The sequence below is a fragment of the Bufo bufo genome, chromosome 3, assembly GCF_905171765.1.
Source record: "Bufo bufo chromosome 3, aBufBuf1.1, whole genome shotgun sequence".
NCBI lineage: Eukaryota > Metazoa > Chordata > Amphibia > Anura > Bufonidae > Bufo > Bufo bufo.
In genome coordinates, this window is record NC_053391.1 from 679451544 (window position 1) to 679473634 (window position 22091).

At 40.2% G+C, this 22091-nt stretch overlaps 1 long non-coding RNA gene across 1 annotated transcript in view; it reads left to right on the forward strand.

The window, feature by feature from the left end:
* The window catches only part of LOC120996479, a 150795-nt gene extending 129256 nt beyond the window's left edge, over positions 1 to 21539 (forward strand). The window contains exon 3 of the long non-coding RNA XR_005777790.1: positions 21431 to 21539. This is a non-coding gene — a long non-coding RNA (uncharacterized LOC120996479). The remainder of the gene's footprint in view (positions 1 to 21430) is intronic.
* The last annotated feature ends 552 nt before the right edge of the window (positions 21540 to 22091 follow it).

The window sequence follows — 22091 nt, forward strand, 5'->3', positions numbered from 1 at the left end:
ATTTATGGACCTGACTGTATGTGTCCAGAAGATGCAGAACTGCCCCCTTTGCACTACTGAAATAACTTTGGCTAAGTTGGTGATCCTGTGGGTTTTTTAGGAAGAAATACAGATGACTTTTCGGTAGGGCAGACAGTCAATTTTTGATCGGTGGGGGTCAAAATTAAGTTAATGGGCCTGAGCTGCTGTAGAAATAACTATGCCTTCTGATCTTGGAGGTCCCTAGGGTTTTTCCTCTAATTTTCACATATTGAAAGCTTGTCATAAGGTATCTGAGCATGTAAACTATGAAAACTAAGGCACTATAAATGAATGGGGACCAGAATGTGGAACAATACAGTTATGGCAATGCACTGGTATTGCAGTACCCCAGACCTGGGGGTATGGTATGGGGCATTGGCTGGCATTAGTAGAGGAACTTACCATCCCATTCCTCTACACTTGGTAGGACTGGGCTAGTCCTGCTTCCTTCCACAAAAGAGAGTCTTTGCTAGGAATGTGAGGTGGAAGTAGGCGCATGTTAGAGCTCCTTATTCAAGGTTCTTGTTCCCGTTCTTCTGTGAGACCACTACTCCAGAAACACTGCAAAAATACTTAAACTCAGAAAATGACAGTGTTTACAGTGAGCAGAATGACCAGCAACCACAGCTATTCAGACCCTGCTGCAGGGGAGGGACTACATCCCAGACATCCATCACCTAAATCACATCCAGACCAGCCCAACTCATAAAAGCCTGTATTTTAACCCAGTGGACATGTACAGTCACAATTGCCAGTTTCCAGCTGTTAGCCAGAAGTTCAGGAGAGAGTCTTTAGCAAGATAATATACCTGAAGTGCCATAATCTGCCCTCTTGGCAGCCACCATACTTAATCATCTTGGAACAGAAATTGCACTGTATACAAGTACTGCTGTCTGTACTACAACTCATAGTTTGCACTAAAAGAGAGACTTTCTCAGTAAAGAGAGACTTTTATTCTTTACTTCTGGCCTGATTCCTTATATCACTTCTTTACTGCGCCAATCCCCAAGGAGCAACGACCTGAGGGAGTAAACCATGACATATCATCATCAGTGCCACTACCACTCCCATTCTCTTCACTGTTTTCTCAGGGACTCATTGCAGTATCTCTAGATAACCAGGAAATAAATCGAGTGACCACTGGGTCACCAGGAACTAAACCATGACATGGTACCACTAGATCATAAGTTCTGTAACGTGGATATCTGTACCACCAGGACTTGAGAGGTCTGGCAAGAAATAGAAACTGATTAGAGTCACAGATACTAGAAGATGTCTGGACAGTCAGAAAACTAGTGACAGTGATGGATTCAAAAGTGAATCCACGATACTATGGGGTCATTGGAGATATGGCTAACTCATCATAGACCAGTCGGTGATGGTATAAAAGGAACAAGAAACGAATTCCACTAGATTACCAAGCAGTGATGATTGACCTTGATTACCAGAAACTGGACACTGGCATCACTGTTTCAACAAGGGCATGACATTATAGACCTCCAGGACTATTGATAAATGTAGATCCCCTATGACTGATTACCCAGGACTGATGATAATACCTGATCACTGTGGACTAATGATGCCAATATAACACCTAAGATGAAATACCGCTAGATCACCAGGGCTAATAATACCAATAGAGTTCCAAGAATATTCATAAAACTACCGTATATCATCTATGAATGATTACCTAGGACTGATGATGACACCTGATCACCAAGGATTAATGATGCCAGTAAAACCGCTAGGACAAAAGATACCTCTAGATCACCAGTGATGCTAATATAACCCCTAGGACAAAAGATGCCTCTACATCACCAGGACTAATGATACCAATAGATCTCCAGTAATATTCATAAAAGTACATCACCTGTGAGTAATTACTTAGCACTGATAATGACTCTTGATCACCAAGGACTAATCAGGCAGCTAATATAACCCCTAGGACAAAAGATGCCTCTACATCACCAGGATAATGATACCAATTGATCTCTAGGAAAATTCATAAAACTATTTCATCTATGAATGATTACCTAGGACTGATGATGACACCTGATCACCAAGGACTAATGATGCCAATAAAACCCATAGGACAAAAGATAACTCTAGATCACCAGGACCAGTGATGCTAAAATAACCCCTAGGACAAAAGATGCCTCTACATCACCAGGACTAATGATACCAATTGATCTCTAGGAAAATTCATAAAACTATTTCATCTATGACTGATTACCCAGGACTGATGATGACACCTGATCACCAAGGACTAATGATGCCAATAAAACCGATAGGACAAAAAAGACATCTAGATCACAGGACCAGTGATACCTATATAACCCCTAGGACAAAAGATGCCTCTACGTCACCAGGACTAATGATACCAATTGATCTCTAGGAAAATTCATAAAACTATTTCATCTATGAATGATTACCTAGGACTGATGATGACACCTGATCACCAAGGACTAATGATGCCAATAAAACCCATAGGACAAAAGATACCTCTAGATCACCAGGACCAGTGATGCTAATATAACCCCTAGGACAAAAGATGCCTCTACATAACCAGGACTAATGATACCAATTGATCTCTAGGAAAATTCATAAAACTATTTAATCTATGACTGATTACCCAGGACTGATGATGACACCTGATCACCAAGGACTAATGATGCCAATAAAACCGATAGGACAAAAAAGACATCTAGATCACAGGACCAGTGATACCTATATAACCCCTAGGACAAAAGATGCCTCTACGTCACCAGGACTAATGATACCAATTGATCTCTAGGAAAATTCATAAAACTATTTCATCTATGAATGATTACCTAGGACTGATGATGACACCTGATCAGCAAGGACCAATGATGCCAATAAAACCCATAGGACAAAAGATACCTCTAGATCACCAGGACCAGTGATGCTAATATAACTCCTAGGACAAAAGATGCCGCTACATAACCAGGACTAATGATACCAATAGATCTCTAGGAATAATCATAATACTATGTTACCTATGAGTGATTACTGATTTCCTTGGACTGATGATACCACCTCATCGCCTAGGTTAGAACTAATGATACCATTGTAATTTGTGCAGAATTCTCCTAGGGAAGACATAATAGGCTTTCCTTCTACTCGATTGCAACCCTACAAATATTTTTGGACACCGCACTTGTGGAAGTTGTACAATGGGTGTGCATGGCTTCATTTCTACAGACAAGAAATTTTACGTTACAATGGAGAAAAGGCGGCAAGCTCCTGCTACACGCCGTGATTTGTGTTTCGTTATATACCAGATTTGCTCATTTCAAACTCTGCACTTTCTTCCCAAGGACATTTCGAGAATGAGATGAATACTGAGGAAATAAATAAAATTCTTTCTGAATCTTCCAGCCTTGAATCCTGCTGGTAAGAGGCAGTAATATCTGGAACATGCGGCAATAGTACACTGCGTGTCTCGTGTTCCTGTGCCCTGCAGTCCCATTAGGGGAGCGATAACAATAAAATAAAAGGCATTGCCGTTAAACAAGAATATCAACCCACTGAGGTATTATATGTATACAGATGTGCCCGTCCTACCACAAAGCCTCCATAAATTACTAACTAGCTGGCTGGGTGATGTGGTCCAGGCTGTGATAGTCTGTACGGATGGTAAGTGGGAGGTAAGTAAGGGGAGGGGCTTGTGTTGGCGCTGTCCGCATCAGTGTACGCCCCTGAGTAAAATAGAAAATATCAGCTGCATTATGATCAATGCATTTACAATTTCCCCAAAGTTAATTCTTATGTATGTACACTGTGACCAGCAGAATAGTGAGTGCAGCTCTGGAGTATAATACAGGATGTAACTCAGGATCAGTACAGGATAAGTAATGTATGTACACAGTGACTCCACCAGCAGAATAGTGAGTGCAGCTCTGGAGTATAATACAGGATGTAACTCAGGATCAGTACAGGATAAGTAATGTAATGTATGTACACAGTGACTCCACCAGAAGAATAGTGAGTGCAGCTCTGGAGTATAATACAGGATGTAACTCAGGATCAGTAATATAATGTATGTACACAGTGACTGCACCAGCAGAATAGTGAGTTCAGCTCTGGAGTATAATGCAGGATGTAACTCAGGATCAGTACAGGATAAGTAATGTATGTACACAGTGACTGCACCAGCAGAATAGTGAGTGCAGCTCTGGAGTATAATACAGGATGTAACTCAGGATCAGTACAGGATAAGTAATGTAATGTATGTACACAGTGACTCCACCAGCAGAATAGTGAGTGCAGCTCTGGAGTATAATACAGGATGTAACTCAGGATCAGTACAGGATAAGTAATGTAATGTATGTACACAGTGACTGCACCAGCAGAATAGTGAGTGCAGCTCTGGAGTATAATACAGGATGTAACTCAGGATCAGTACAGGATAAGTAATGTATGTACACAGTGACTCCACCAGCAGAATAGTGAGTGCAGCTCTGGAGTATAATACAGGATGTAACTCAGGATCAGTACAGGATAAGTAATGTAATGTATGTACACAGTGACTCCACCAGCAGAATAGTGAGTGCAGCGTTCATCTTCTGTCATGTAACCCCGGTTTGGTCCTGGCTTACAATTCTTTCTTGCACTGCTTGATAGTTGTCGACCCCTATTGACTTACAATTACATCTTCCAATTCTGTCTTGACATCAGTTGCCATTGAATACCAGGCTAAACGTCTTTGCCAAGGTCAACCACTTGCTCTGGTGACTTTGCCTCAGTTCTTACCAAATTAACCCTGAGAACCTAAAGACCCAAGTAAATTGTGTGACTTGTTTGGCTACTCCTCTGTGTATCTCTGATGCCAGAATCATTACATTGGGCTACATGTTGTGCCTGTATGCCAGAGTGCTCCTACAATGTGAATTTTCTCGTGGTGGCATTGCCCTGTTTTTGGCCATTGCCGTCTAAATGTATAATTCTTGAATTCATCTCTGGTTCAGAGGTTGACATCTGAAATGAATTATCTTCCTGTCTGAATTGCATTAGCGTTCCCCTACACATGTATTCCAGACTCTGCCCCGAGCTACGGCTCCATTTTGCCTTGAAGAAACTGTTCAATCTGGATAGGTTAAAAATCGATTAGCATGTACCTTGACGGGGCGAGACGCGGGGCTCTAACGTGAAGGAATACTGCTCGCCTCTGTTCCTCTTTACATTCAGAATTATTTATGCTACAGAATTACAGTACGTTCTGGACTGTGTGAGCCAAAAACTACATCTCTAAAGAGGTGTTCTCAGGTCACCTGTAACTGAAGCATCTTAAAGGAAAAATCTGTCAGGGGAGACAATTTTAGAAAAGTGGGGTTTATTTAAAGCGTCATAGATACGGCGGACTACCCCAGAAGTTTACCTGACCCTGAAAAAAACAAAAGGGCACCATGATCAGCAGCATCTCTCCAGTATAAAAGGTGTTCATGGACACCTGGAGCAGAACAAGAGCTGGAGGCGAGAAGGGTTAGTATATGATCTGGTCTGGGGTCTGAATATATATTTTTTGTCTGATCTGGAGTCTGAATTAACTTGTGGGTCTGGTCTGTGGTCTGGTTGAGATCTGAATATTTCTAGTCTGGGGTCTGATATCAATAAAGGGGGTCTGATTATATTTTTTGGGAGTCCTGTCTGGGGTCTGATATTAATATAGGGATTTGATTATATTTAAATGGTATGGTCGGATATTAGCATAGGGGTCTGCTCTAGGGTCTTATATTAATGTTGGGTGTCTAAATAAGTTTAAATGGAATGGTTTTTGGGTCTGATATTATAATAGGGGTATGGTCTGATATTAGTAAAGGGGTCTGGTCTGGGGTCTGATATTTATATAGGGGTTGGAATATATTTAAATAATATGGTCTGTGTATCTGATATAAGTATTGGGGTCTGGTCTAGGGTCTGATATTAATATAGGGGATCTGAATATACATAAGAGTTCAGCTCTGGGGTCTGATATTATATAAGGCATTTGAATATATTTATGAGGTCACGTCTGGGGTCTGAAAATAATTTAGGAGTCTGGTCTAGGGTCTGGTATTATTATAGGGGTCTGATATCAATAAAGAGGATTTGTTGACATTTTTAATAATACACATTCTTTGGAAGGGCCCTTACAGAAGATACTGGAGCTCCATTGGCGGCAGACTGCCAGATCACCGTTAACGAGCATTCCTGCGAACGCTCATTAAAGACAAACTGGCTGTGGCGAAACCAACCTCGCCACTGGGTTTTGGAGAGGCCTGTTTGCCAGCCTCTTGCCCCAGGATTATGGGCCCTCTCATCAGCCCATGCTAAACTTTTGAACCCCTGGTCTAATTCGTGCAATTTTGGGATATGTTAAATGTCTATGTGTACTGTAAAGGGTGGGACATTGTATATTTGAGTAGTGATGTCTGTCCTATTGTCTCCACGTGTGTATTGGCGATTTCCCTTTGTCCCGAGAGGTAATTGAATTGCTCCTCGGTTGTCTCCAGGACAGAAGACATTGTGTATTCTCCTGCCTGTGATGATTACATTAACCAGTGTAAGGAAATTGTATCACAGGCAGAGGGGAGGATTTTGTGTGGGAGTGTTTTACTGTATTGTACGTGTTTATTGGTTGTTTTTACAAAACCCTGTGGGTGATAACCTTGTTGGAAAATGTGTATAAGTCAATGCTTGTGTGTTCAATAAAGAGTTCCTGTTTTACCCTTCATCAAGTTGAAGCTGGTGTTTGGGTAATTGATCTACACTGGGGATTGCTATACGCTGAAGATTTGCTATACTCCCCTGGCTATACTATTAGCTCTTGTAAGAGCTGTTCCTGCTCTCTGGATTTAGGAGATGTTCACCCACTGGAGCCTGCAGCCTTGTCGTAGGTCCAGGGTGGGTAGGAGACGGAGAGACCTCAACCAAGCTTCGGCGGTTCATGGGGTCTGTGGCAGTTATGGTGTCAAGTGGAGTGCTTGGAGTCCTCGGGAAGCGCTAGGAGCATCATTCGATGAAGGTACCCGGTCGGGGTGCCAGGAGATCCGTTACACTGGCCAACAATGGTCCAGTCTAATACAGCCTTAACTCATGGGTCTGGTCTAGGATCCTATATAAAAGGAGGAGGTCGAGGGTCTCAATATACTTAGGGGGTCTGGTTGAGTTCTAAATATTTTTAGTACTCTGGTCTGGGGTCTGATATTAATATAAAGATCTGATATCAATAAAGAGGGTCTGATTTATATTTTAGGGAGTTTTGTTTGGGGTCTGATATTAATATAGTGGATTTGAATATATTTAAGATGTCAAATTTTTGTCTGAAATTACTGTAGGGGTCTGGTCTTGGGTCTGATATGTGTATAGAGGTCTGAAGTCCGATATTATTATAAGAGTATGAAATTAATTTCGAGGTCTGGTCTAGGGTCTGATTTTATTATAAGGGTCTGAATATATTTAAATGGTATGGCCTGTGGGTCTGATATTAGTATAGGGTTTTGCACTGATATTAATATTGCAGATCTGAATATACACTGTATTTAAGTGGTATGGTCTGCGCATCTGATAGTAGTATAGGGTCTGGTATTACTATAGGGGATCTGAATATATTTAAATTGAATGTCTGTGCATCTGATATTAGTAAACGGGTCTGGTCTGGGGTCTGAATATATTTAAATAATATGGTCTGTGTATCTGATATAAGTATTGGTGGTCTGGTCTAGGATGTGATATTAGTATAGGGGATCTGAATATACATAAGAGTTCAGGTCTGGGGTCTGAAATTAATATAGGGTTCTGGTCTGGGGTCTGATATTAATATAGGGTTCTGGTCTGGGGTCTGAAATTAATATAGGGTTCTGGTCTGGGGTCTGATATTGATATGGGGTCTGAATATATTTAGACATGCCCATTTATATTAAAAAAAATCCCTCGGAAATGCCCTAATAGCAGATATAACAAAGTGATATGCAACTCAAGACAAAGCCCTCATTTTGCGCAAACCTCCTACGCCAGGCTCCGAATGACGCACGACACCAAGGAGCCGAGTCCCTAAGTGACTCATGATCGCATATGATCCTAAGACTTGTTCTCTTTTTGGTTCTTATGGGACAAGAACAAGCGTTTTCATGTTCTTGTGTCGAAGAAGCAGACTATTACATTGTATCTTGTTTGATGGGAGAAAAGAAGGAAGAAAAGTCTGGATTAGAAAGTCACTTTCAATGAATTGCGTTGCTCACGGCATTGTCTTTCTGTTGTCGTGCTTTGTTGTGGCGGTTCAGCGAGTCTGTATGTAGCACCTGTCTGCCTGCATTTACAATAGGGGGTTTCACAGCACAACACAACTACATCCCAGAAGCCCCCCCGGCTCTCCCGTCAGCCCCTCCACATCCTGCATTCATTATCCATTTTAATCGAAGAGCTTTGTAGGCTTGTGACAACACTCCATGAGAAGAACTGCAAAAGTTCCAAATTCCAGAATTCTTAGTAATTCCTCCTATGGGATTTGCATATCTTGTATCATTAGTAGAGAAGATCAGGGATGAAGGGGGTTCCATGAGTTGGGGCCCCAACATTTTATAGAACATAGTACTTCATTTAAGCCGCTTTGGAGTTAGGCCTCATGCACACAACCGTTCTGTTTGTTGCAGTCCGCAAATCGCGGATCCGCAAAAAACACGGAGGCTGCCCGTGTGCCTTCCGCAATTTGCGGAACGGAACAGGCGGCCCATTGTAGAAATGCCTATTCTTGTCCGCGAAACGGACAAGAGTAGGACATGTTTATTTTTTTTTTGCGGGGCCACGGAACGGAGCAACGGATGCGGACAGCACACGGAGTGCTGTCCGCATCTTTTGCGGCCCCATTGAAGTGAATGGGTCCGCATCCGAGCCGCAAAAACTGCGGACCAGAACAACGGTCGTGTGCATGAGGCCTTAGTCACAGTCTTCATGAACTTATTAAGGGGCCACAGAAAGTAATGGGTCTGAAACACCCAATGTCATTGCAATGATGCATCTGGAAACCACCACTGACTCATTATCTATCTATCATCTATCTATTATCTATCTATTATCTATCTATCTATCTCATATCTATTATCTATCTATCTATCTATCTATCTATCTATCTATCTATCTATCTATCTATCTATCTATCTATCTATCTCATATCTATCTATCTCTATCTAATAGTATCTACCTAACAGTATCTATCCATCTACCTTACATCTATCCCAACCCAGGGTGACTGAACTCAATGATTAATTCATTATCTAATAGTATGTTAATGTGTAAAACCTTTTGGCGCGTCAATCCATAGCGCCAGGCCAGCACATTGTGAACGTCTCCATAAATCACCCGGCCGGTCAATGTGAACACTTATTGATCTCATCTTTGGTGTCGCTGAAAATAATATGTTACCATGTATCAATGTGAAATATTTTATTTATAACCTTCAATGGATTTATAGGAAATGTCTCAGCAGAGATGGAATGAGACATTGCGCTCGGCGAGAGGCAGCCGCACAGAACGAGACTTGTTTTCCCGTCAATCAAATTTCTGTTTACATTTAAAGGGGAAGAGGTTCCTGGGTTTAATGTCAGGAATGGATGCTGAGGGCTTAGGGATTATGGTAGGGGCTACTTTTCAGGTGTACAAGGGGCTGGATGTATGGAAGGTCCTGTCGGAAAGCAGCTTCAGACCAGTACATCAGTCATTAGGAGGTGTTTTTGTTTGTTACTACTAGGAGGTGTCTTTTTTTATAATTTCCTAAAAATCCTAAGGGGGTTATTGCCCTGAGGTGACAATCTACAAGGGGTGCAGAGAAGAAAGTAGCATGAAGCCGTCCTGTCCAAGGATAATGGCGCAAAGTGGCCTTAATGGTTCAAAACTTCACATTGTTGCCTTGCACCACAGGGGTCTTGGGTTCAAATCTGACCAAGGACATCAAATGCATGGTGGGTTTCTTTATGTTCTTCCTGACAGGGTTGATCCTGCTGGTTAAAATGATGCTATGTGCAAATCACTTGCAGCGTTCCTGAGAAAACAGACGTTGCTCTTTATGCATGGGAGGGTCTCATTGCACTTATGGGCGGGGCCTAGCTCTTCCGCTTTCCGGTGACGGCCACCCCCCCTTAGTGCGCGGAAGCCTACATTTACATAATAACAAATAATAAAAGTCTCTCTGCTTGTGAAACACAGTGCCGTACATTGTATACTGGTCGTATCGCAACTCAACTCCACTCTCTTCAATGGGGCTGAGCTGCACCTAGGCAATGTGATGAATGTGACGTCACATGGCCTAGGCTAAGCTGCCATGTGACTCGCTGGTGCCTTCTCAAACAGCTGATCGTCGCGGGTCCCGGACCCCGACCAATCAGATATTGATGACCTATCCAGAGGTCATGAGTTAAAAAAATTATCAGTTAAAAATTTTTTGGAAAACCCCTTTAATGCCTTTCTTAGAATAAAATTGTTTTTCCTTTTTTTTGGGGGGGGAAATTGTACAAAATAATATTTGATTAAATCATGGTTATGATTCAAATTTGCAAATTGACACCAAAATAATTCACAGAAATAGGTTCTCTAGCTTGTGCCGGTCATTTTGATACCTTATATGTATAGTCTCAAGTGAACTGGGCTGCTATGGCGTCAGTTTAGGTTGGCATTGACTTTTTTTTATCTTTTATTTCCTTTATTTGTATTTCTGTTTTGTGTTTGTGTTTCTGTATATAGATATACAGTATGAATATACACTCACCTAAAGAATTATTAGGAACACCTGTTCTATTTCTCGTTAATGCAATTATCTAGTCAACCAATCACATGGCAGTTGCTTCAATGCATTTAGGGGGTGGTCCTGGTCAAGACAATCTCCTGAACTCCAAACTGAATGTCAGAATGGGAAAGAAAGGTGATTTAAGCAATTTTGAGCGTGGCATGGTTGTTGGTGCCAGACGGGCCGGTCTGAGTATTTCACAATCTGCTCAGTTACTGGGATTTTCACGCACAACCATTTCTAGGGTTTACAAAGAATGGTGTGAAAAGGGAAAAACATCCAGTATGCGGCAGTCCTGTGGGCGAAAATGCCTTGTGGATGCTAGAGGTCAGAGGAGAATGGGCCGACTGATTCAAGCTGATAGAAGAGCAACGTTGACTGAAATAACCACTCGTTACAACCGAGGTATGCAGCAAAGCATTTGTGAAGCCACAACACGCACAACCTTGAGGCGGATGGGCTACAACAGCAGAAGACCCCACCGGGTACCACTCATCTCCACTACAAATAGGAAAAAGAGGCTACAATTTGCACGAGCTCACCAAAATTGGACTGTTGAAGACTGGAAAAATGTTGCCTGGTCTGATGAGTCTCGATTTCTGTTGAGACATTCAAATGGTCCGAATTTGGCGTAAACAGAATGAGAACATGTATCCATCCTCTGATGGCTACTTCCAGCAGGATAATGCACCATGTCACAAAGCTCCAATCATTTCACATTGGTTTCTTGAACATGACAATTTCACTGTGCTAAAATGGCCCCACAGTCACCAGATCTCAACCCAATAGAGCATCTTTGGGATGTGGTGGAACGGGAGCTTCGTGCCCTGGATCTGCATCCCTCAAATCTCCATCAACTGCAAGATGCTATCCTATCAATATGGGCCAACATTTCTAAAGAATGCTATCAGCACCTTGTGGAATCAATGCCACGTAGAATTAAGGCAGTTCTGAAGGCAAAAGGGGGTCCAACACCGTATTAGTATGGTGTTCCTAATAATTCTTTAGGTGAGTGTATATATATATATATATATATATATTTAAAAAAAATAATAATTTTGTTTGACACTTTTCTACTGGAGCATCCACAGTAGGGAAATTAGGAGTCAGTTTAGGTTGGCATGGGCTTTTTTTTTTTATCTTTTACTTCCTTTATTTGTATTTCTATTTTGTGTTTATATATATTTTTTGCTCTTCTCTACTGGAGCATACACAGGAGGAGTGTTATGTTACACTGACAGGGCTTGCCCCAAAGCTGGAGAGGAGTCCTCAAGGCAAGACTTGGTCTTTGCTCTCCGCTTTGGCTAATGGAGAAGGGTCCTAAATGGAGGGACCGCTCAACTATGACACGTATAGGCCTTAACCAGGCAGCGGTTAGAGCAGTAGTTTGTGCTCCGGCGCTGCTCTTCCCACTAGAACTGGTCACAGGAAGTTTCAACTCTAGTCAGCCATGTTGGAGACCTCGGAGTTGAGCATTGTGGTCACCCAGTCACCTAAGAAAAAAATGTGCACAAAGGTCTAGCTTCAAGCCTTGACCAGATAACTCCCAAATTTCAAAATGCAAATGGACTGATCCCCTGAATGGGACCAAAGCGAATAAAACTTAACATTTAATCATAGATGCTTTAGAATAAGTGGCACGAAAAAGGACAATCACAATACACATAAATGGACAAGCCCGAGTGGGCCAAAAACAAAAGCACGGATAAGAAAACCAGTGTAAGAGAGGAACGTTCTCACCCAAGATGAACTTGATGGATGAATGGGTGGGTCTTTTCAGACGGTGCCACAGCAAAGATACATCATGGGAAACTTCCAATTCTTTGAAGTGGTGATCACTGGAAACCATGCATAGAAGATGATCGTACAGAGGATTGCTACCTGACAAACTATTCCCTGTTTTGATCTTATTTGTAGTCGCTCCCCCGTACCTACCAAATACTCCTTGATATTTTTGTTTCAGCGGAAGGAGCAGTCAGGGACAAAGCAGCTATACAAAATATTGCAAATGTGCTCTAAACGAGACAACCATAACCCCCATCTTTTTACCCAGTCTTGACTGTATCTGATGCTTTTACCTTGAATCAATACAATTCATTACAGCGTCGCTTCGTCACATTTGGCCGACTCAGTGGTTATTCTAACATAATGAAATTAAGAATAGAGGCAGAGTATTGATTATGGTCCAGCTATTCTGTCTTTGTATTCAGAGGACAGTATGCGAATCCTAAAATCCTGGCGGCGAGGCCCGAGGCCAGTGTCACTAGTTATTACGCTCTTTCCACAGATTCATGCGAGGAACGTGTGGCAGGCAATGGTCGGCAGCCGGCCCGATGGGAAGAAAAACGTATTTAATCTTGTATACACGACTGAGAATCTGAGGACGCCTCTGATCTCGAGGCCTCTGGGCAGATGCACGGCGTACAGGAAAATAAAACCGACATTGTCTGTAACAGAATTTACAACAAGTCATATCACACAGAGAGCAAGATGGCTGCCTAGTACACACACATAAACTGGGACAACTCAAACTCCATGAAATGGAGCAATATCACATTTTTAAAGAGATAGTAGAGGGTTTTGATGTGCAACCAGCAGTTAGGGTCAACATGATGAAAATGTACAGAAAAAATTGGATTGTAGCTAACTCAAATTTCAGAATAACAAATTCTAGTTTTGGATGGGCCAATCTAGTCACAGTGGAGCCCTTAGCCTGGTGATGTAGAACTTGGACCCAGGCCCTGGTGCCTGAGGAATCCCAAACCATGGGTGAATCCTGGATTAAAATCCTAAAGCAGAAGCAGATCCTGGACCTGGTCCCAAAGCAGGTGTAGATTCTAGATCGAAGTCTCAAAGCAGGGGTGGATCGTGGATTGAAATCTCAAAGCAGGGGTGGAACCTGGATTCAAGTTCCAAAGCAATGGTGGGTCCTGGATCGAAATTCCAAAGTCAAGGAGGATCCTGGAATGGCATTCCAAAGCCAGGGTGGATCCTGGATTGAAATCCCAAGCAGAGACAGATCCTGGATTACAGTCCAAAAGCAGGGGTGGATCCCAGATTGAAATCCCCAAGAAGAGGTGGATCCAAGATTGAAATCACAAAGCATGGTGGATCCTGGATTGAAATACCAAAGCAGGGGATGATCCTGGTTTAAAATACTGAATTATGAGTGGATCCTAGATTAGTACCCAAAGGCCGGGACAGATCCTGGTTTGTAATCCCAAAGCACAGATAGATCCTACATTGACATCCAACATCAGGGGTGGATCCTGGATTGAAATCCCAAAGCAGAGGTGGATCCTAGATGGAAATCACAAAGCATGGTGGAACATGGATTAAAATTCCGAAGCAGGGGATGATCCTGGATTGAAATCCTGAAACATGAGTGGATCCTAGATTATTATCTCAAGGCCGGGACAGAGCCTGGTTTGTAATTCCAAAGCAGAGATGGATCGTAGATTGACATCCAACAGCAGGGGTGGTTTCTGAATTGAAATCTTAAAGCAGAGGTGGATCTTAGACCAAAATTACAAAGTGGAGGAGGATCCTGGATTGAAATTCCAAAGGAGAAGTGCATTTTGGATTGAGATACCTAAGTGGCAGTGGATCCTCTGATTGATCATACCCCTGGCCACTTTCTTAATTATGTAAATCACACTGTCAGCACAAGAATATCTAATAACGTCAAATAGAAACACCTCACAATCTAACTTTTAGGGACATGCGTATACATGCTATTTCAGTTAGTAACAAATGTAAAATACCACTATATAAATACAAATATAACCAATTATTTGGCCATACCATGACCATAGTGGCCCAGTACTAGTTCTATACAGGTTGTTATTACAATACAGACTATACAAGAAAATACTAAACTGACAGATGCAGTGACAGAGAGGATACATAAAAATGACATCCAGTGACTCACAACTGACATCTTCCCAAATGTCAGTCACATTCCATCTCTTCTCCATCCTGCACAGACCTCAATGATGACTTCTATTTCTCTAGAGTTTGATGCCCAGAAATTTTTGTCTCTTTGCTTCTGCTGTTCATCCCCAGCCTTTATAGCAACACAAACCCCCTCATACTGCTGCCCCTTTTAATAGTGATAAAAAATAAGTAATAGTAATCTTGCCAGTGTTGCTTCCAGTATTGTATGTGTGAGTAGATATCATGAAGCATGTGCCAGAAAATCGAAATTAATGAATAAAAATATGTTTCAAACATCTCAGTAGGACAATCCCTTTCCCTGGTCACTATGAATGTAACTATTATAATATAGCCCTCTATGTACAATAAGACAACTACTTTATAACTGCTCCTATGTCCAAGAATATAACTACTATAATACTACCTCCTATGTACAAGAATATTACTACTATAATACTACCTCCTATGTACAAGAATATTACTACTATAATACTGCATCCTATGTACAAGAATATAACTACTATAATACTGCTCCTATGTACAAGAATATAACTGCTATAATACTGCTCCTATGTACAAGAATATAACTACTATAATACTGCTCCTATGTACAAGAATATAACTACCATAATACTGCTCCTATGTACAAGAATATAACTACTATAATACTGCCTCCTATGTACAAGAATATAACTACTATAATACTGCTCCTATGTACTAGAATTTAACTACTATAATACTGCTCTCCTATGTACAAGAATATAACTACTATAATACTGCTCCTATGTACAAGAATATAACTGCTATAATACTGCTCCTATGTACAAGAATATAACTACTATAATACTGCTCCTATGTACAAGAATATAACTACCATAATACTGCTCCTATGTACAAGAATATAACTACTATAATACTGCTCCTATGTACAAGAATATAACTACCATAATACTGCTCCTATGTACAAGAATATAACTACTATAATACTGCTCCTATGTACAAGAATATAACTACCATAATACTGCTCCTATGTACAAGAATATAACTACTATAATACTGCTCCTATGTACAAGAATTTAACTACTATAATACTGCTCTCCTATGTACAAGAATATAACTACTATAATACTGCCTCCTATGTACAAGAATATAACTACTATAATACTGCTCCTATGTACAAGAATATAACTACTATAATACTGCCTCCTATGTACAAGAATATAACTACTATAATACTGCTCCTATGTACAGGAATATAACTACTATAATACTGCTCCTATGTACAAGAATATAACTACTATAATACTGTCTCCTATGTACAAGAATATAACTACTATAATACTGTCTCCTATGTACAGGAATATAACTACTATAATACTGCTCCTATGTACAAGAATATAACTACTATAATACTGCCTCCTATGTACAAGAATATAACTACTATAATACTGCTCCTATGTACAGGAATATAACTACTATAATACTCCTCCTATGTACAAGAATATAACTGCTATAATACTGCCTCCTATGTACAAGAATATAACTACTATAATACTGCTCCTATGTACAAGAATATAACTACTATAATACTGCCCCTATGTACAAGAATATAACTACTATAATACTGCTCCTATGTACAAGAATATAACTACTATAATACTGCTCCTATGTACAAGAATATAACTACTATAATACTGCTCCTATGTACAAGAATATAACTACTATAATACTGCTCCTATGTACAAGAATATAACTACTGTAATACTGCTCCTATGTACAAGAATATAACTACTATAATACTGCCCCTATGTACAAGAATATAACTACTATAATACTGCTCCTATGTACAAGAATATAACTACTATAATACTGCTCCTATGTACAAGAATATAACTACTATAATACTGCTCCTATGTACAAGAATATAACTACTATAATACTGCTCCTATGTACAAGAATATAACTACTATAATACTGCTCCTATGTACAAGAATATAACTACTGTAATACTGCCTCCTATGTACAAGAATATAACTACTATAATACTGCCCCTATGTACAAGAATATAACTACTATAATACTGCTCCTATGTACAAGAATATAACTACTATAATACTGCTCCTATGTACAAGAATATAACTACTATAATACTGCTCCTATGTACAAGAATATATCTACTATAATACTGCTCCTATGTACAAGAATATAACTACTATATTGAAACTTCCGTTTGTCTCTTGGGTAGGAAGAAAGAATTACATTAAGACCTTTATTCTTCCCAAATTCCTGTACCTGCTGCAATCCCTCCCTATTTGGTTGCCGAACTCGTACTTCACTGAAATCCGTAGGGTATTCACACGCTTCCTTTGGAATGGCAAGTCGCCCCGTATTGCTTACTCTGTCCTCACAAGAGACAGGAGGTTCGGAGGCTTTGGGATGCCAGATGTGAAGCTTTACTACACTGCTGTACAACTTTGTAGATGTGTAGCTACTATGTCTCGCCAATCTAATTCCCTTTGCTCCCGTCTTGAAAATGCATTATTTACTAACCAAGAGCTACTTACTTTGTGGGGTATTAGGCCTATATCAGCCAATCATTACTACTCATCTCCGGTTTGAAAAGGTATGCTAGTGGAGTGGTCCAAAATGGTTCAGTCCCAAATTTTTAATTTCCCTAATCCCTGTATGCCACTTAAACTACTACAAAGTCACATTCACCCTTCTGTGTTAAACCCCTCCGGGATTTGGTCTAAGCTCGCTGACATTTCTCTGCGAGATGTCCTTCTTCCGGATGGTAGTTTGAACTGGGACCCAGTATTGGACCTCCCTGAGGTTAAAACAGCATCTTTTTTCCACCTAGCGGATTTCCAGAGGGATACTAGAAAGTGTATTGGAACCTTTACGGGTAATAGTTCCCCCTCCTGGTTGGAAAGGAGGGTTTTGAATGCCAAACCTCCCCTTAGGCCATTATCTCAGATGTATAAAGAAATACTTTCCTCCTTACCCCCGGAGTTACACTATATGGTCTCCTGGGAACGGGAGCTTTCCCTGTCCCTTACGGAGCCGGAGAAGGCGTTTATCCTGGCTCATTCGCATGGCTTCACTCGTTGTGTGAGGATTCAGGAAAATTCCTTTAAGCTGCTCAGTAGGTGGTACAAAACACCTGAGTTCTTGCATAAACTAAACCCAGAAGTTCCCGAATCGTGTTGGAGATGTGGCACAGACACTGGCTCCCTATCACATATTTGGTGGCTCTGCCGTAAGATCCAACCATTTTGGAAATCGATTGAGACATTAGTCAACCAAATATGCAATACCAAGATATCTCTGGACGCTAAGCTCGTCCTATTGTGGTGCCCTAATAGTTCACTCACCCCCACCAAACATGACCTTCCAACAATGCTGCTTACAGCTGCTAAACTACTTATTCCCTTTCTGTGGAAGAATGATTCCCCACCGACTCTTCCAATGTGGACTGATAAGGTGGACCAGATATATCGTTTTGAGGAGCTTGCGCACTGGGAAAATAACTCACGCTCTCGCTTCTTAAAATTGTGGTCTCCATGGAAAGCTTATAGGAATTTTACATAAAAGAGCAGAGGTTTCATCCTCCTGTTTCCCTCCCCCCCTATTCCTACCTACTGTTCCTTTTCCCCTTCCCTTTTCCTTTTTCTTTTAATTATCAGTTTCTGATTAATGGGAATTGTAACTTGTAATGCTCACACAGGATATGTGTATGCTTGATAACTACTTTGTACTCTAATGTCATCTTTGTAATGTCATGTGTGGGCCCTGGCCCTGATTTTCTTTCAATAAAAAGAAATATGGTTAAGAATATAACTACTATAATACTGCCTCTTATGTACAAGAATATAACTACTATAATACTGATCCTATGTACAAGAATATAACTACTATAATACTGCTCCTATGTACAAGAATATAACTACTATAATACTGCTCCTATGTACAAGAATATAACTACTATAATACTGCCTCTTATGTACAAGAATATAACTACTATAATACTGCCTCCTATGTACAATAATATAACTACTATAATACTGCCTCCTATGTACAAGAATATAACTACTATAATACTGCTCCTATGTATAAGAATATAACTACTATAATACTGTCTCCTATGTACAGGAATATAACTACTATAATACTGCCTCATATGTATAAGAATATAACTACTATAATACTGTCTCCTATGTACAGGAATATAACTACTATAATACTGCTCCTATGTACAATAATATAACTACTATAATACTGCTCCTATGTACAAGAATATAACTACTATAATACTGCCCCCTATGTACAAGAATATAACTACTATAATACTGCCTCCTATGTACAAGAATATAACTACTATAATACTGCTCCTATGTACAAGAATATAACTGCTATAATACTGCCTCATATGTATAAGAATATAACTACTATAATATTGCTCCTATGTACAAGAATATAACTACTATAATACTGCCTCCTATATATAAGAATATAACTACTATAATACTGCTCCTATGTACAAGAATATAACTACTATAATACTGCTATTATGTACAAGAATATAACTGCTATAATACTGCTCCTATGTACAAGAATATAACGACTATAATACTGCTCCTATATACAAGAATATAACTACTATAATACTGCCTCTATAAATATAATGTAATACTGCCACCTCCCTGAAGACGTGAAAATGTTTGCATGTGAATTTTTTTCAATAAATAGAAAGGTTTCTAATCTTTGGCTGCAAAACTCCTTGGGAGCGTAATAACATCCTAGAATTTACAGTAACCCAATTTATTCACACTTTTACTTTTAACCTTACATTGGTATTGAACACACAAAATGACTATTATTAATACTTATTACTGATGTTTTTGTCTGCGGTCGCATTGTTATGGCAGCTATCATTTCTCTAACTCTTATTCCGTGGAATCTCTAACAAAGATGTCTCATCCATCATTGTGTGCAAAATAATGGAAGATTCAGGGTATTGGGTGCTATTCTTCACTTTATTCATTTGATGGAAAAATAATTTGCGGTATATTTTTCTGCGATATTAGCTGTAATTACAATTATATGGCAGTCAGATATCAATAATAAAGCAGTTTTTTAGAGTAAATTGCCACATTTTTATTTTATTATTTTATATAATTTTTTTTCTTTTTTACTTTTTTTTATTAAGAGAACAATTCGAAAAAGTCATGTTATTTTTTAAATCAAAATGTATATGCAATGGACAATTGGTGAGGGTGCTCATAATAACCAAACAAGACCTAAAGCGTCAGGGCAAGGACAAGGGTTAGGCAAGGTGGGCAGCTGCCTAGGGCACTATTAAAGGGTATTCGGAATTTATTAATGAAGCTTGTCTCACTCATGTTCCTGATGTGGAGCTCCAAGGGAGAGACAAATTCATGCGCTACAGAAGAAGAAAATGTGGCATATGAGGTCTACCCAATATGTTGGGTTGAGCACCACTGTATTATGTTTTTCATAGGTCTGGACAATTTTGGTGGGGTGCACCAAAAATTAAATGTCATCAGGACCTAGAAAAACATGGTCCATGAATTGCTTTCAGGGTAACATGGATCAGATGAGTAGTATCACGTTCCCTCTTGTGACAGAGGTTAGAAGATCTGAGAGACTGGCTGCACGTTAGGCTATCTGACAGCCTATGTGTTTTCACTTGTTGCAGTGTTGTTGTTGGTAATGACCACACCTCTTGTGTCAGGTTTAGCTTGTGGTCATTACTGCTCCTCTATTTAGTCTGGACTCACACTTCATACCATGCAGTTGATATTATCTGCCTGGAGTTGGAAGAGCTAGTGTGTGGTCCTCATCTGAGTTCCTGCTTATCCATTTTTTTCTGAAGATTTCTTCCCTTTGTATTTTGTTTTTCCAATTACTCGTTTACTAGGCCTCAGGGAGACGCTGGTTCGTTCATCTGGGAAGGAACCAGTGGTCTCAGACCCTGTCACTAATCCTAGGGCTATTCAGGGTTACTTGGGCCTAGGTTTACGGTGTTTGAATATTCACACCTTCAGGGTCTATTCATACTGACAGGAGTCAGGGCTAGGTTTAGGGTTTCCTAGGTGGTGACCGTTTTCCTTTCCCTAGCCGTGGTGCCTAGTTTCTGGTCATTTTACTTCTGTTGTCATTCTATGTACCTCCCCTCTCCCTACATTGTGATAGGTAGACTTCCTAACATAGTCTCTCCAGGAGACAATTGGCACCTAAGGTGTCTACGTATGGAGTTCAGCAGGGCAAATATGTTTTGAGGGAAATTGCAGACTGTTGCCCAAGTAATGGTCTACGACCAATCTGTTCAGGATTTTCCAAAGGATGGTGTCTGGTATGACAGCTGAGATCTACTAAAGTGAATAAATCTGAGCTGTGATACCACACAACCTGTGATTAGGCGTGGTGTTGTTTTGGAAAAAAGCCACCATGTTTTTCTTCTTGTGGACAATAGATATGCAAGATATCTGGCAGCTCTTGGACCCTAAAAATTGAACTACAAACTTCACCAGATAAGAGGCCAAGACTTTTCTACTGATGTGTTTATGTTGCAGTAGACCCAACAGTACTTTCTAGTCTTATGTATAAAGTGCGATAAACATCTTCATGAAACCAAGTCTATACACCCAACTTGTTAAATCTATTGTCTTACAGATCTTCAAGATGTGGAGTTGATGAATCCTGCTCTAGAACAGTGTTTTCCAACCACAGTCCTTGGGGACAGTCAACCGTTCCAGTTTTCAGGATATACCCACAGGAGCACAGGTAGATCAAACTGTGCTAAAGAGAGGTCTGCTGCAACTAGGTGGACTGATATTGAGAACATCAATTCCTATTGTTCCATTATGAATAAAGGCCAAGGCAAGATGGAGACAAGTGCCAAGTCACACATTGCAACTCATTTGCAACACAAGTTGTGAGTCATACCCCCCATCATCTCATATTTTAGTAGAATCACATATAATAAACATAGCCTATGGAGAAGATGCCACCATCAACAAGTAATAGACAAGATAAACCTCATCAGGGATCCCATAGATAAAATTGGTTTTGCATTCATCTTTCATGACACGGCACATGCCTCAGTCCCATCCTAGCCTTAAATGTTATATTTGCACATTTTTATATTGCCTTTGTGTGTGAGCCACTAATTTTGAGTTTGAAATATGTATAATATGCTTTTATTAGGTCTTTACTTGGTTGACAGAATGGTGCTGGGATGGCTGTTTGTAGATGTTTGGCAGAAATGCCGTTGTTCCTCTTCTATTCACTGTTGAGGTGTAATTTTCCCCTGGCCCATCTTAAGTGTCTATAC